Source organism: Triturus cristatus, chromosome 4_1, assembly GCF_964204655.1.
Source record: "Triturus cristatus chromosome 4_1, aTriCri1.1, whole genome shotgun sequence".
Taxonomy (NCBI): domain Eukaryota; kingdom Metazoa; phylum Chordata; class Amphibia; order Caudata; family Salamandridae; genus Triturus; species Triturus cristatus.
This window is the reverse complement of record NC_140585.1, coordinates 293,536,246-293,551,151: the sequence shown is the minus strand read 5'-3', so window position 1 is coordinate 293,551,151 and position 14,906 is coordinate 293,536,246. Positions and strand designations below refer to the sequence as shown.

At 45.6% G+C, this 14,906-nt stretch overlaps 4 non-coding genes across 4 annotated transcripts; all 4 read right to left on the bottom strand.

The window, feature by feature from the left end:
• Positions 1–6,098: 6,098 nt before the first annotated feature.
• LOC146854321 (signal recognition particle RNA) lies at positions 6,099–6,398 on the bottom strand. Its single transcript, XR_014958896.1, has one exon.
• A 4,542-nt stretch (positions 6,399–10,940) lies between these two features.
• Positions 10,941–11,240, bottom strand: LOC146854320 (signal recognition particle RNA). The gene has a single exon (XR_014958902.1).
• A 1,106-nt stretch (positions 11,241–12,346) lies between these two features.
• LOC146854319 (signal recognition particle RNA) lies at positions 12,347–12,646 on the bottom strand. Its single transcript, XR_014981675.1, has one exon.
• A 1,572-nt stretch (positions 12,647–14,218) lies between these two features.
• Positions 14,219–14,518, bottom strand: LOC146854318 (signal recognition particle RNA). Its single transcript, XR_014958913.1, has one exon.
• Positions 14,519–14,906: the final 388 nt, after the last annotated feature.

Sequence of the window (14,906 nt, the reverse complement as noted above, 5' to 3'; positions counted from 1 at the left end):
CTTCACTTTTTAATGCTTCTGTAGAAAATTGTCTCCCTCCAACGTGGCTGGTCTCAATTTTAGTTCCTATTTTTAAAAAAGGAGACAGAGATAATCCGGCTTGTTATCGTCCGATTTCTCTGTTAGACTCCTCAATGAAAATAGCTGGTAGAGTTATTTTAAACAAATTACAAGATTGGGCTGAGGACCGGGGAATTTTATGCGATATCCAATATGGCTTTCGCAAGGGAATAGGAACTGTGGATCAGAGTATTAATCTAAATCTTTTAATGGCTAAATATACGGTGGCTAAAAGGGCTATCTTTTATCTAACGTTTGTTGATTTATCATCAGCTTTCGATTGTGTTGTACACGCAAAGTTATGGGAAATCTTAGATGGGCTCGGGGTGGACATTGTTCTAGTTAACTTTCTCAGACAGCTTTATGCAGGGGCCAAGGCTAGGGTTCGATATGGGACGGCGGGTCAATGTACAACCGATTTTAACATAGGAAAAGGAGTGAGACAGGGGTGTGTCCTTGCTCCCTTCCTTTTTAATCTATATATTAACGGCTTAGAAAAATACCTCGTACAAAATTGTCATGACCTCCCCCAAATTGATCTAAGAACCATCACGGCCTTATTATATGCTGACGATGCCGTCCTAATGGCCCGCACCCCACTTGCTTTGCAAAGAGTAATTTCCTCTTTTGAAAAATTTATGTCTAACCTGGGGTTCACTATTAATGTCTCCAAAACCTTTGCTATGACTGCTGGCACTAGCCTTGGTAAGGGTTTGAAGACTATGTTTGTGTATGATAAGCCGATAGAATACACCAAATCGTTTACCTATTTGGGCATTTTATTTGATAATAAACTTAGTTGGCAACGTGCAATAAAAACCAGGATGGCCCTGTTCACCAGAACCGTAACTGCCCTGCATAATTTTAGTAAGAAACTTGGCAGGAGGCCCCCGCCGGAGCTGTTGAAAATTTATAAGGCAAAATGTGTCTCCGTTGCCACTTATGGTGCAGGTCTTTGGGGGATCATTGACACTACTTCCCTGCAGACAGTAGAAAATAAATTTCTACGGTTTTTACTGGGTGTTCCTGCCTCTACATCAACATACATATGCCATGCCGAACTGGGAATTGGCTATCTAGAAGATGTTATCAAAATACAACCACTACTTCAATGGCATAGGATCTGGACATCAGAAAATTTGGCCCTGAATCGCACAACTATTACAGACGTTTTAAAATTGGATGGGGCGCTAAGGAAAAGATGGTTATCTTATATCAAATCCTTTTTCTGTAACATGGATTGCCGTGAATTTTATGACGACCCTACCTCTTTGTCCCTAATTGCGAAAAAGGATCTGAAAAAATTGTGTTTGGACTTTTTAAATGTCTGTAGACTGACTTCAGAACAGAAAAAGATCTCTGTACAGGCACACCAGTTGATCTATACGTGTCCTTCAATTCAACCTTACATATCAATTGTCACTGGTGATTTTGATAGATTTTTGTTGGTCCGTTTTCACTTGGGAATTGTTCACAGGTTATTAAGTTTTCCTATATGCAATGATTGGTCCAAATTTCTTTGTAACTGTCCATGCGATGATCTATCTACCCAATCCACATTACATGTTGTTTTTCTATGCAAATTTTATACCATTCCTAGGAAAAGATGGATTGTGCCGGTTCTGAAATCTTTTGGCATTAGGCAATGTCGCCCTGCACTTTTAGCCCTACAAATGCTAGATTCACCCTATGTCGTAGCCTCCGTTACAGCCTTTTTAAAATTTATTTTTAAATCAAGAAATCAATTGTTAATGTAGCTATGTTTATTGTTCTTATGCACTGTGTTCTTGCTTTTATGATTAATGATTTTAATCGAATAAAGCTTCATTGATTGATTGATTGATTGGTGGGTCTCACGCCTAAGGCACTACGTCCAACCATCCTATAGGCTTTCGCAACAATTTTTGCGAACTCCCTCGGTTTATCGGCATCAGCCACAAGCTCCAGCATATTACCAACTTGGAACTGCATGGCATCTCCTTTGAGGTTGCCCATTACCATGGAACAAACCACATCGAAACTGTCGACGAGCCTTAATCCTAACTCTATTGCTGCCTCCGCACCATGACTTTCTTGGACTTTCTTGATGACGGAGGGTAGTACAGACATAGATGGAGTGCCGTAGCACTTCGAATAGGTCGCAGCAAAGACCTTGCCCCAATTGTCACAATCAACAAGTTCAGGGACCAGGTCCTTCGGCAAAGTAATGGTGAGTATCCTGTGTTTATCCACAGGTGTAGTGTTTGGAAACACGGCTTCTAATTGATCAAATTTTTCCGCAAGCCAGTAAGGAAATTCATCCTTACTGAGGGGGCGCTTGCCGACAACCGCATTAACCATAACAGGGCTAATCACCACCGCGTGATGGTGATCCGTCCCGTGCCCAGCAACCGCAGGTGCTCCCACCTGAACTGTGCGTGACACATACTGCACTAAAGCCCTATGGACCGTAATCAGGGCTGTGTGTAGCGTTTGTAAATCACCCACTCCCACCGTCAGGTAGCGTGGGTGTGGAGTATATCCGGCCAGTACCGGCCAAGTGGCCCCTGCAATTGACAACGGGCCCATTCTCGCCGATACGACCTCATGGGGGAGGGCGCCATTAAACCAAATTGTATGCTGCCAGGCAGAAATAGGAATTTCTAGTGTCCTATATGGGGCATAAGCCGCAGGCACAGGCGTGGCTGTATATTCGTGGAACAAATTATCGTCCGTATCCACCTCCTCAAAGGTCACCCATGAGTAAAACAACTCATAAGGGTAGGTGGCATCAGCACTGACCACAAAGACCACGGCCATCCCGTCATCAGGTACCCCATAAGCCCTCAAATGAGCGCGCAGTGGAACCCTACTATGAGCGGGAATATTAACCGCCATAAGGACACCCTAAAGAGTAACAACGATATTTACAGTAGCACTTGGGCTCAAAAATTGTAACCTTTTTAATTTTCAAGCTTGATAGAACCTTTAGTCAAAACCTAGGTAGGTTAAACCGTCACTCTTGTTTTCCGGAAACGAGAGTGAGGGTAGTTGTGGACTAAACTCAAGTACTACTAAAGCGTCTCAGATCATAAGACCAAACGTTAGGTGCGCCATGTTGCAGGGATTCTGCTTTTGCACAGAACTATGCGCAGGAGACCAGGACCTCAGAGAATTGTGGTGTACCAGAAAACTCCCCTCAGAACCCAGAACCCCTTATCCGACTAGCTTAGTATCCCATTCGTTAGCCTAGATCTAGCTAGGCGGTCCCAATGTATAGACAAACCAGAACAAGCGACTTAGATATTTCTCAGGAGTGGTGGGAATCCGAAATACCTGTTCGTATCTATTTGTTAGTCCACAACATAATGATACAGACACGGTAAAGTTTAAAGAGTTTATTTTATAAACCTCGCGTCCTAAGATGCAGTACCTTGGCTAACACTAGCAGACTAACAGTACAGATCAGAACCATAAGCATTATTACAATACCATACAAAATGAAAGGAGCAATCATACTAATAATGACAGTGGTATACAGCCACACTCCTTTCTCTAGAATCTAATACATTATTATTATTAGACTATTAGAAGGTCTCTTAGGCTAACAGGGGGGACCCCATACCGTATAGATCAGCTTAGTAGAATCACATCAAAGGATCAGCTCTCTCATGCATCAGCTCTTCTGTTCGAATGCATCTAAAACCAAACTGTTCTGCAATATTAAAGACGCTTGTCCTTCAGATATTGGCAGCTGTATGTATGATATGTCTAAAAAGTGGTACGATCAATCTAAACACAACACTCTGTACCTTCTAGTGACCCAGACTCGTTCTTTGCATGATGTACAGACCAAGGGCACATTTCACGGTTAAGAATGTGAAACAACAGTTTGTTATCCTGTAAGGCAAAGTCGAGTCAGCATTTCTAAAATGAATAACACATAACAACAGTGTCGTGTGCAGCGCAGCAGAAACGACAAGCTTGCTTGCTAACAATGATCTTGTTTATGCTAACATAGTGTTGTAAATAGGGCGTGGCTTAATCCATCCTACAGGTGCAGAGTGTGAAGGGTTCGCGGTTCCGGGCTGCTGCCAGGGATTAGAAGTAGATTTGAGTAGAGCCTCTACTCATGGGAGTCCCAGGGGTTTAGAGTCAAAAGGTAGCCAGGTCCTCCAGGGTTTGTGAGTTTGCTGGCCACAAGAGATGCCGGGTTGGAGCAGGAGCAGGTTCGAGGGTCAACAGGCCGGTAGGGCAGGGGCCAAAGCAGTTGGTGTCTTCCTCTTCTTAGCAGCTGCAGGGCAGGTCTTCTTTCTTCTAGCTCTTCTTCGGATTTCGGAATCTGGAATCTGGGGAAGGAAGGTGCAGGGTGCCCCTAAATACTAGATTTAGGGGCGTTACAGGTAGGTGAAGGGCAGGGACCAATGGGTCCCTGTCCTGGGGTGGGTACACACCCTATCCTGCCTCTCTCCTGAGGGAGGAGGGCAGTAGCCTAGTCCTTATTGGGCAGGGCTTTCCATCTTCAAGATGGCGAGAGCCCGGAGATGTGCTTCACCTCGCCTCCCCCACCTGAGGGGTGGTGTTGGCAGGCTGGCACATCCCCTGTCCTTATTTGGGGTTTCCGGCCAAGCTTCCCGCCAGAGTGGGGGGTTGCAGTGGCCTGGGGAAGCTTCCCCCTGCCCATCCTGGGGAGGAGATTTAGCACCTCGCCCAGGATGTGCATTGTTGCAGGCCCAGGAGAGCAGGGGCTCTCCTACCCACGGGTCCAGCAACATGTCTGCTGTGTGGCAGCCTGGGCAGCCTCAGAACAGACATGGATTGTAGGCTAGGTTTTAGGGGGCATCTCTAAGATGCCCTCTGGGGTGCTTGGTACATTAAATCCCACACTGGCATCAGTGTGGGTTTAATGTGCTGAGAAGTTTGATACCAAACTTTTCAGTCTTCAGTGTTGCCATTATGGCACTGGGAAGTTCATGTTTGACGAGCTCTCAGCACCATGTACTCTTAAATGGCAGCACTGCACTTACAGTGCCCAGGAATGGACCTGGGTACTGTAGGGGCACAGGGCTCCTGCTCCTGTGCCCACACCATTGGTATAGGGCACCCAGCTAGAGGGGTGGCTGATGTATGCCATGGCAGTGTAGGTGGTGGGCATGGCACGCAGGGATGTGTGCCATGTCGACTCTTTGTTTTGTCTTGTACCCAGACACCCAGCCTGCAAGGGCAGTGTGTGTGTGTAAGGGTACAGGGCCTCTAAGGGTGGCACAATGAGTGCTGCAGCCCTTAGAGGCCTTCCCTAGTCAGAAGGCCCTGGGTACCTAGGGTACCATTTACCAGGGGCTGACATGTGGCCAGGGTTTGCCAATTTGTGTTTTGTGTTTTTAGGGAAGGAACATAGGCCCTGGGCACCTGATTGGCAGGAGTCCAGGGCACACTCAGTCAAAGTACATTCAGCAATTCAGCAAAAAAGTGGGGGCATACCATGCAAGAAAGATGGCACTTTCTCACATGCAGCACCTGTCAACCTTCTCCTTATGCTGGGATTTTTAAACAACATCAACGTTTGGGAGTTGCACAGCCCTCAGTCTTTTCATGTTTCGCTCAAAAAGCGAAGGGTCCTGTAATTTCTCCTTCTCATTCACATATGAAAAGAATGAGGGCTAATCAAAAAATGAATTAGAGCTGGACGTAGAAATGCAGCAGAAGGGCCAGCAAGCGCATTTCTAAGTTGCTCTATGAAGGATACTTTTGTACTTGACAGATCAGTTTAATCCTACAGGTGCTCTAAAAGGAAGAATGCATTTGAGTCATCCTTGCTGATAATCACACAGCCATTTATTCTAGGCTGCACAGAGTTTTCAGTCCTCTCCGCCTGCTAGCTTGTTGTTGCAATATGTCTCAATTCTGGAGAATTGTCTGCTATGCTGAAATGCGTGGCCCAGTTCAAATGTTCATCATATTTCCTGGAAAAATATCAAAAGGAAAACAAAGATTTGGTTTTGGGAAAATAATTTATTACCCCTTGTAAAAATCAAAACTTTCACATTTGAGTCAAAAATGAGAGGCTAGGTCTCACTATTTTGCTCAGGCTGTTTTACACGTACTGCTCACAGTTGCTGTCCTGCTACCAATGGGCATGGAAGCTTTGGCCTGCTCTGTTTCCAGCCTGGGTCGGTGCACCTCTCGTTACACAACCTGAAATTCTAGAGCTCCCTCTAGAACACCATATTGATGCCCAATGCAGCATGCACACCTGATCAACACAGCTGAGTGCAGCCCAGAACCCGTGAGCTCAAGCAATCCACAAGCCTCTGCCTCCCAAGTAACTAGGACAACAGGCACACGCCACCTTGCCCGGAAAACACTGCAGCTGTCCTAATGATGAAATGCATTCCATAAGTAAGGATAATGATAAAGTAAGGTGGAATGAATTGATGGTTTACCAACCATGTTTCAAGAAAATCAATTTCACTGTCCTTCAAAGAAAGGAAAAAAATGTCTTATCAAGAAGCAGAGTGAATATAGGAAGGGCCTTTAAAAAAGATGTGGAGTTTCCTAAAGTAAAAAAAAAGAGGGTTGAACTGATTGAAGGGAGAGAGGAAGTAGGGTCGGAAAGATTGTGACGGGGAAGTGAATACAACATAAATAGTAGTATTTAGAGAGTGAGAGACAGGTAGAGGGATAGAAGGGAAAGGAGAGTGAGAGTGAGAGAGAAGAGCCAGGTTAGGGCTGAGTTTCTCTTTATCTGCCAGTGACTCCCTGTAGAAGCTTGCCGGCACAATTTAGGCTGTCCTGTAGGCATCCCTTGTTATGCCGAGCCAGCCAATATTGAGAAAAATAGCATGGGTCACAATGATGGAACTCGTCTGCAACATTGGAAGTTTTAAAGTGGTATGGAGTGGGAGGGCTAGAAGAGTTACCATAAAGAATGAATACGCGTCATTCTGTTCTCTAGCCTCAACAGCTGCAAGAGAGGAACTCCTGCTGGCCAAGAAGACTAATGTCAGTTCAGCTTGAACAGGTGAAAGCATGCCTGATTCTGCAAAGGTGTGAGATTACACTTTTGCGTCAGAGGTGGTCACGGGCTACTGCACATTAGGAAACCGTTTATTGAGGTCCAGTTGGATTACTCTATCTTCTACCACCTCAAAATGAGCTGCTCATGCAGTGTTCTATACCGATGAGCTATTTTGATCCTCCCTGCCCCTTTCAGCTAGTGGGTCCCCTGACTATTGAAAGTGATTCGAACAGATTTGCATATCTTTTCATAGGAGACTTCTTGACTTATTTTATACTGTGCCAAATCAAGGTAGATTGAGTAATGATCTTGACAGACCTATATTGGAGAACTGCAGTGTGAGAAAGTGGCTCTGTATATACTGTTCCCAAATAGGTACAGGGTGTACAGAGTCCACAGTCCCCAGAGGTTTGGCAGAGGCTAAAGTTAGATATAACCTTACTCTCTAAAGTGGTAGCTTGGTCAAGCAGTAAGGCAGTATCAGAGGACAGTGTAAAGCATTTGTTGCACACACTCAGTCAGCAAATGGTCTCACACACTCAATAACCGAACTCTAGGCCAATGGTTTATCTACAAAAAATATATGCTTGTTTTATTTTAGAACCAACAATAGGTATTAAAATATACTTTCTAAGAATGAGATGCTTTATATAAATACTTTTGCAATATGAAATTGACTTTTGTAGAAAGTTACAAGTGGTTGCAATAGGCAACACAATTTTAAACACAATAATGCATTGAGCTCAATGGAAGTTTCAAGTTATTTGCAATAGATTACTTTTAGGATTACTTTTGGATTTCCAGGACTGGATCCTAGATTCAGTCCTGGGTCAGTACTTGGAATCAAGTGATAAAAGTCGACTTAATTACTGTGATGATTTTTAGACAATATTTTGCTATTTTAAAAGTTGACAGAAAATATTTCATAGAAAACAGTCAATGATTTCCTATGGGAGAAAATTGTGCTGGACACCAAGATACAACACTGGGAGCTCACCTAATAGCAGGTGAGTATTTTTGTTTTCGTTACACGGCTGATTTTTGGTGAATATTTTACGTTATGAAAAGTCCACACAGAAGAAATTTCAGGAAAAACCAGTCAATGTTACCCTATGGAGAAAATTGAGTTATCGGTTTAAAGGTAAGTACTCGACTGGCAGAGTTAAGGTTCTGGGCATAGACTCAGGCGTCTCCCAGGGTCAGGTAGGTACAGTTGGTTCACCCTCAGCAGCACAAGGGCGGCCGGGTGCAGAGAGAGTTAGGCCCAATGTTATCCTATGAGAGGTAGGGGGGCCTTGGTTGGTGGCTGCTGACTAGCAGGCCACGCGGCTGTGGGAGCTGGGCTCCTGGTCACTTACTCAGGGCAAGTGGGGAAGTAGATAGATGTAGAGGTTGCACTGCCAGGGCCACTCGGGCGGCTGGGTGCAGGGTGCTTTTGAGCCTTCGGGCGCTCAATTGATTTCAATGGGAAATCTCCGGTTTAGAAAAAGACTGCAAGCTCGAGGACGAAGATTCTTCAGGTGCTACCACCACTTCGAGAGGTAAGTTGGGCTGTTGGAGGATAGGTAGGTACCCCGGGATTGGGCACAGGGGGCCGCGGGGTGCCGGGTGCAGGGGTACCTTTTGGTGTCGGAAAATCTTACCCTCTGTTGATCGCGGTTGGGGGGGCACCTGGTTCTGAGGCTGCAGGCTTCTTCAGGAGTGTCGAGGGAGATCCTTGGGTGACGGACTCAGGGTCACAGTCGCCGTGGGGTCGTCCTTGTGGTCTTTGTTCACTCTGGCATAGGCCAGGCTTGGTGGGTGCAGAGTGTGAAGGGTTCGCGGTTCCGGGCTGCTGCCAGGGATTAGAAGTAGATTTGAGTAGAGCCTCTACTCATGGGAGTCCCAGGGGTTTAGAGGCAAAAGGTAGCCAGGTCCTCCAGGGTTTGTGAGGTTGCTGGCCACAAAAGATGCCGGGTTGGAGCAGGAGCAGGTTCGAGGGTCGACAGGCCGGTAGGGCTGGGGCCAAAGCAGTTGGTGTCTTCCTCTTCTTAGCAGCTGCAGGGCAGGTCTTCTTTATTCTAGCTCTTCTTCGGATTTCGGAATCTGGAATCTGGGGAAGGAAGGTTCAGGGTGCCCCTAAATACTAGATATGGGGCGTTACAGGTAGGTGAAGGGCAGGGACCAGTGGGCCCCTGTCCTGGGGTGGGTACACCCCCTATCCTGCCTCTCTCCTGTGGGAGGAGGGCAGTAGCCTAGTCCTTATTGGGCAGGGCTTCCCATCTTCAAGATGGCGAGAGCCCGGAGATGTGCTTCACCTCGCCTCCCCCACCTGAGGGGTGGGGTTGGCAGGCTGGCACATCCCCTGTCCTTATTTGGGGTTTCCGGCCAAGCTTCCCACCAGAGTGGGGGGCTGCAGTGGCCTGCGGAAGCTCACAGAAGCGGCATGCCTTTGAAGCTTCCCCCTGCCCATCCTGGGGGAGCAGATTTAGCACCTCGCCCAGGATGTGCATTGTTGCAGGCCCAGGAGAGCAGGGGCTCTCCTACACAGGGGTCCAGCAACATGTCTGCTTTGTGGCAGCCTGGGCAGCATCAGAACAGACATGGATTGTAGGCTAGGTTTTAGGGGGCATCTCTAAGATGCCCTCTGGGGTGCTTGGTACATTAAATCCCACACTGGCATCAGTGTGGGTTTAATGTGCTGAGAAGTTTGATACCAAACTTCTCAGTCTTCAGTGTTGTCATTATGGTGCTGGGAAGTTCGTGTTTGACGAGCTCTCAGCACCATGTACTCTTAAATGGCAGCACTGCACTTCAGTGCCCAGAAATGGACCTGGGTACTGTAGGGGCACAGGGCTCCTGCTCCTGTGCCCACACCATTGGTATAGGGCACCCAGCTAGAGGGGTGGCTGATGTATGCCATGGCAGTGTAGGTGGTGGGCATGGCACACAGGGATGTGCGCCATGTCGACTCTTTGTTTTGTCCTGTACCCAGACACCCAGCCTGCAAGGGCAGTGTGTGTGTGTGTAAGGGTGCAGGGCCTCTAAGGGTGGCACAATGAGTGCTGCAGCCCTTAGAGGCCTTCCCTAGTCAGAAGGCCCTGGGTACCTAGGGTACCATTTACCAGGGGCTGACATGTGGCCAGGGTTTGCCAATTTGTGTTTTGTGTTTTTAGGGAAGGAACATAGGCCCTGGGCACCTGATTGGCAGGAGTCCAGGGAACACTCAGTCAAAGTACATTCAGCAATTCAGCAAAATGTGGGGGCATACTATGCAAGAAAGTTGGCACTTTCTCACATGCAGCGCCTGTCAACCTTCTCCTTATGCTGGGATTTTTAAACAACATCAACATTTAAAAGTATTAAACCCGTAAGAGTTTGATGGAGTAAGGCCAGAGGCTCCAACGTTTGGGAGTTGCACAGCCCTCAGTCTTTTCATGTTTCGCTCAAAGAGCGAAGGGCCCTGTAATTTCTCCTTCTCATTCACATATGAAAAGAATGAGGGCTAATCAAAAAATGAATTAGAGCTGGACGTAGAAATGCAGCAGAAGGGCCAGCAAGCACATTTCTAAGTTGCTCTATGAAGGATACTTTTGTACTTGACAGATCAGTTTAATCCTACAGGTGCTCTAAAAGGAAGAATGCATTTGAGTCATCCTTGCTGAAAATCACACATCCATTTATTCTAGGCTGCACAGAGTTTTGAGTCCTCTCCGCCTGCTAGCTTGTTGTTGCAATATGTCTCAATTCTGGAGAATTGTCTGCTATGCTAAAATGCGTGGCCCAGTTCAAATGTTCATCATATTTCCTGGAAAAATATCAAAAGGAAAACAAAGATTTGGTTTTGGGAAAATAAATAATTACACCTTGTAAAAATCAAAACTTTCACATTTGAGTCAAAAAAGAGAGGCTAGGTTTCACTAATTTGCTCAGGCTGTTTTACATGTACTGCTCACAGGTGCTGTCCTGCTACCAATGGGCATGGAAGCTTTGGCCTGCTCTGTTTCCAACCTGGGTCGGTGCACCTCTCGTTACACAACCTGAAATTCTAGAGCTCCCTCTAGAACACCATATTGATGCCCAATGCAGCATGGACACCTGATCAACACAGCTGAGTGCAGCCCAGAACCTCTGAGCTCAAGCAATCCACAAGTCTCTGCCTCCCAAGTAACTAGCACAACCAGCACACGCCACCTTGCCCGGCAAACACTGCAGCTGTCCTAATGATGAAATGCATTCCAGTAAGGATAATGATAAAGTAAGGTGGAATGAATTGATGGTATACCAACCATGTTTCAAGAAAATCAATTTCACTATCCTTCAAAGAAAGGAAAAACATGTCTTATCAAGAAGCAGTGTGAATATGGGGAGGGCCTTTAAAAAAGATGTGGAGTTTCCTAAAGTAAAAAAGAGGGCTGAACTGATTGAAGGGAGAGAGGAAGTAGGGTCGGAAAGATTGTGACGGGGAAGTGAATACAACATAAATACTAGTATTTAGAGAGTGAGAGACAGGTAGAGGGACAGAAGGGAAAGGAGAGTGAGAGTGAGAGAGAAGAGCCAGGTTAGGGCTGAGTTTCTCTTTATCTGCCAGTGACTCCCTGTAGAAGGTTGCCGGCACAATTTAGGCTGTCCTGTAGGCATCCCTTGTTATGCCGAGCCAGCCAATAATGAGAAAAATAGCATGGGTCACAATGATGGAACTCGTCTGCAACATTGGAAGTTTTAAAGTGATATGGAGTGGGAGGGCTAGAAGAGTTACCATAAAGAATGAATACGCGTCATTCTGTTCTCTAGCCTCAACAGCTGCAAGAGAGGAACTCCTGCTGGCCAAGAAGACCAATGTCAGTTCAGCTTGAGCAGGTGAAAGCATGCCTGATTCTGCAAAGGGATGAGATTACACTTTTGCGTCAGAGGTGGTCACGGGCTACTGCACATTAGGAAACCGTTTATTGAGGTCCAGTTGGATTACTTTATCTTCTACCACCTCAAAATCAGCTGCTCATGCAGTGTTCTATACCGATGAGCTATTTTGGTCCTCCCTGCCCTTTCCAGCTAGTGTGTCCCCTGACTAGGGAAAGTGATTCGAACAGATTTGCATATCAGAGTTTTCAGTCCTCTCCGCCTGCTAGCTTGTTGTTGCAATATGTGTCAATTCTGGAGATTTGTCTGCTATGCTGAAATGCGTGGCCCAGTTCAAATGTTCATCATATTTCCTGGAAAAATATCAAAAGGAAAACAAAGATTTGGTTTTGGGAAAATAATTCATTACATCTTGTAAAATTCAAAACTTTCACATTTGAGTCAAAAAAAGAGAGGCTAGGTCTCACTATTTTGCTCAGGCTGTTTCACACGTACTGCTCACAGGTGCTGTCCTGCTACCGATGGGCACTGAAGCTTTGGCCTGCTCTGTTTCCAGCCTGGGTCGGTGCACCTCTCATTACACAACCTGAAATTCTAGAGCTCCCTCTAGAACACCATATTGATGCCCAACGCAGCATGGACACCTGATCAACACAGCTGAGTGCAGCCCAGATCCCCTGAGCTCAAGCAATACGCAAGCCTCAGCCTCCCAAGTAGCTGGGGCAACAGGCAAACGCCACCTTGCCCGGTAAGCACTGCAGCTGTCCTACTGATGAAATGCATTGCATAAGTAAGGATAATGATAAAGTAAGGTGTAATGAATTGATGGTTTACCAACCATGTTTCAAGAAAATCAATTTCAGTATCCTTCAAAGAAAGGAAAAAAATGTCTTATCAAAAAGCAGTGTGAATATGGGAGGGGCCTTTAAAAAATATGTGGAGTTTCCTAAAGTAAAAAATAGGGTTGATCTGATTGAAGGAAGAGAGGAAGTAGGGTCGGAAATATTGTGAAGGGGAAGTGAATACAACATAAATACTAGTATTTAGAGAGTGAGAGCTAGGTAGAGGGACAGAGGGGAAAGAGAGTGAGAGTGAGAGAGAAGAGCCAGCTTAGGGCTGAGTTTCTCTTTATCTGCCTATGACTCCCTGTAGAAGCTTGCCGGCACAATTCAGGCTCTCCTGTAGGCATCCCTTCCTGTTATGCCAAGCCAGCCAATATTGAGAAAAACAGCATGGGTCACAATGAAGGGACTCGTCTGCAACATTGGAAGTTTTAAAGTGGTAAGTAGTGGGAGGGCCAGAAGAGTTATCATTAAGAATGAACACGCATCATTCTGTTCTCTAGTCTCAACAGCTGCAAGAGAGGAACTCCTGCTGGCCAAGAAGACCAATGTCAGTTCAGCTTGAGCAGGTGAAAGCATGCCTGATTCTGCAAAGGGATGAGATTACACTTTTGCGTCAGAGGTGGTCACGGGCTGCTGCACATTTGGAAACCGTTTATTGAGGTCCAGTTGGATTACACTATCTTCTCCCACTTCAAAATCAGCTGCTAATGCAGTGTTCTATACAGAGGAGCTATTTCGGTCCTTCCTGCCCTTTCCAGCTTTCCAGTGGGTCCCACTGACTAAGGAAAGTGATTCAAACAGACTTGCATACCTTTTCATAGGAGACTTCATGACTTATTTTATACTGTGCCAAATCAAGGTAGATTGAGTAATGATCTTGACAGACCAATATTGGAGAACTTCAGTGCCTCTCAACCTTCTCCTTCTGCTGGGATTGTTAAACAACATCAACATTTAAAAGTATTAAACCGGCAGGAGTTAGCTGGAGTAAGTCCAGAGGCTCCAACGTTTGGGAGCTGCACAGCCCTCAGTCTTTTCATCTTACCTCAAAGAGCGAAGGGCCCTGTAATTTCTCCTTCTCATTCATATATAATTAGAGCTGGACGTAGAAATGCAGCAGAAGGGTCAGCAAGCGCATTTCTAAGTTGCTCTATGAAGGATGCTTTTGTACTTGACAGATCAGTTTAATCCTACAGGTGCTCTAAAAGGAAGAATGCATTTGAGTCATCCTTGCTGAAAATCACACAGCCATTTATTCTAGGCTGCACTGAGTTTTCAGTCCTCTCCGCCTGCTAGCTTGTTGTTGCAATATGTCTCAATTCTGGAGAATTGTCTGTTACGCTAGAATGCATGGCCCAGTTCAAATGTTCATCATATTTCCTGGGAAAATATCAAAAGGAAAACAAAGATTTCGTTTTGAAAAAATAATTCATTACATCTTGTAAAAATCAAAACTTTCACATTTGAGTCAAAAGAAGCAAGGCTAGGTCTCACTATTTTGCTCAGGCTGTTTTACAACAACTGCTCACAGGTGCTGTGTTGCTCCCAATGGGCACAGAAGCTTTGGCCTGCTCTGTTTCCAGTGTGAGTCAGTTTACCTCATGTTATGCAATCTGAAAATCTAGAGCGCCCTCTGGAACACCATATAGATGCCAAACACAGCATGGACACTTGATCAACACAGCTGACTGCAGCCCAGAACCCCTGAGCTCAAGGACACCACAAGCCTCAGCCCCCTCAGTAGCTAGTACAACAGGCACACACCACCATGCCCAGCAAACACTGCTGATGTCCTAATGATTAAATGCATTGCTTAAGTAAGGATAATGATAAAATAAGGTGTAATGAATTTATGGTATACCAACGATATTGCAAGAAAATAATTTTCACTTCCCTTCAAAGAAAGGAAGAATGTCTTATCAAGAAGCAGTGTGAATATGAGAAGGGCCTTTAAAAAAGATGTGGAGTTTCCTAAATGAAAAGAAAAGAGTTGAACGTGATTTAAGAGAGAGAGCAAGTAGGGTCAGAAATATTGTGAAGGGAAAGTGAATACAATATAAATACTAGTATTTAGAGAGTGAGAGGTTGTTTTGTTTTTCCTGACTCTCAGCTGTTGGCCACCTCCAACAGCTCGTGACAGCTGCACCCCTGCTGTGGCGTCGGTC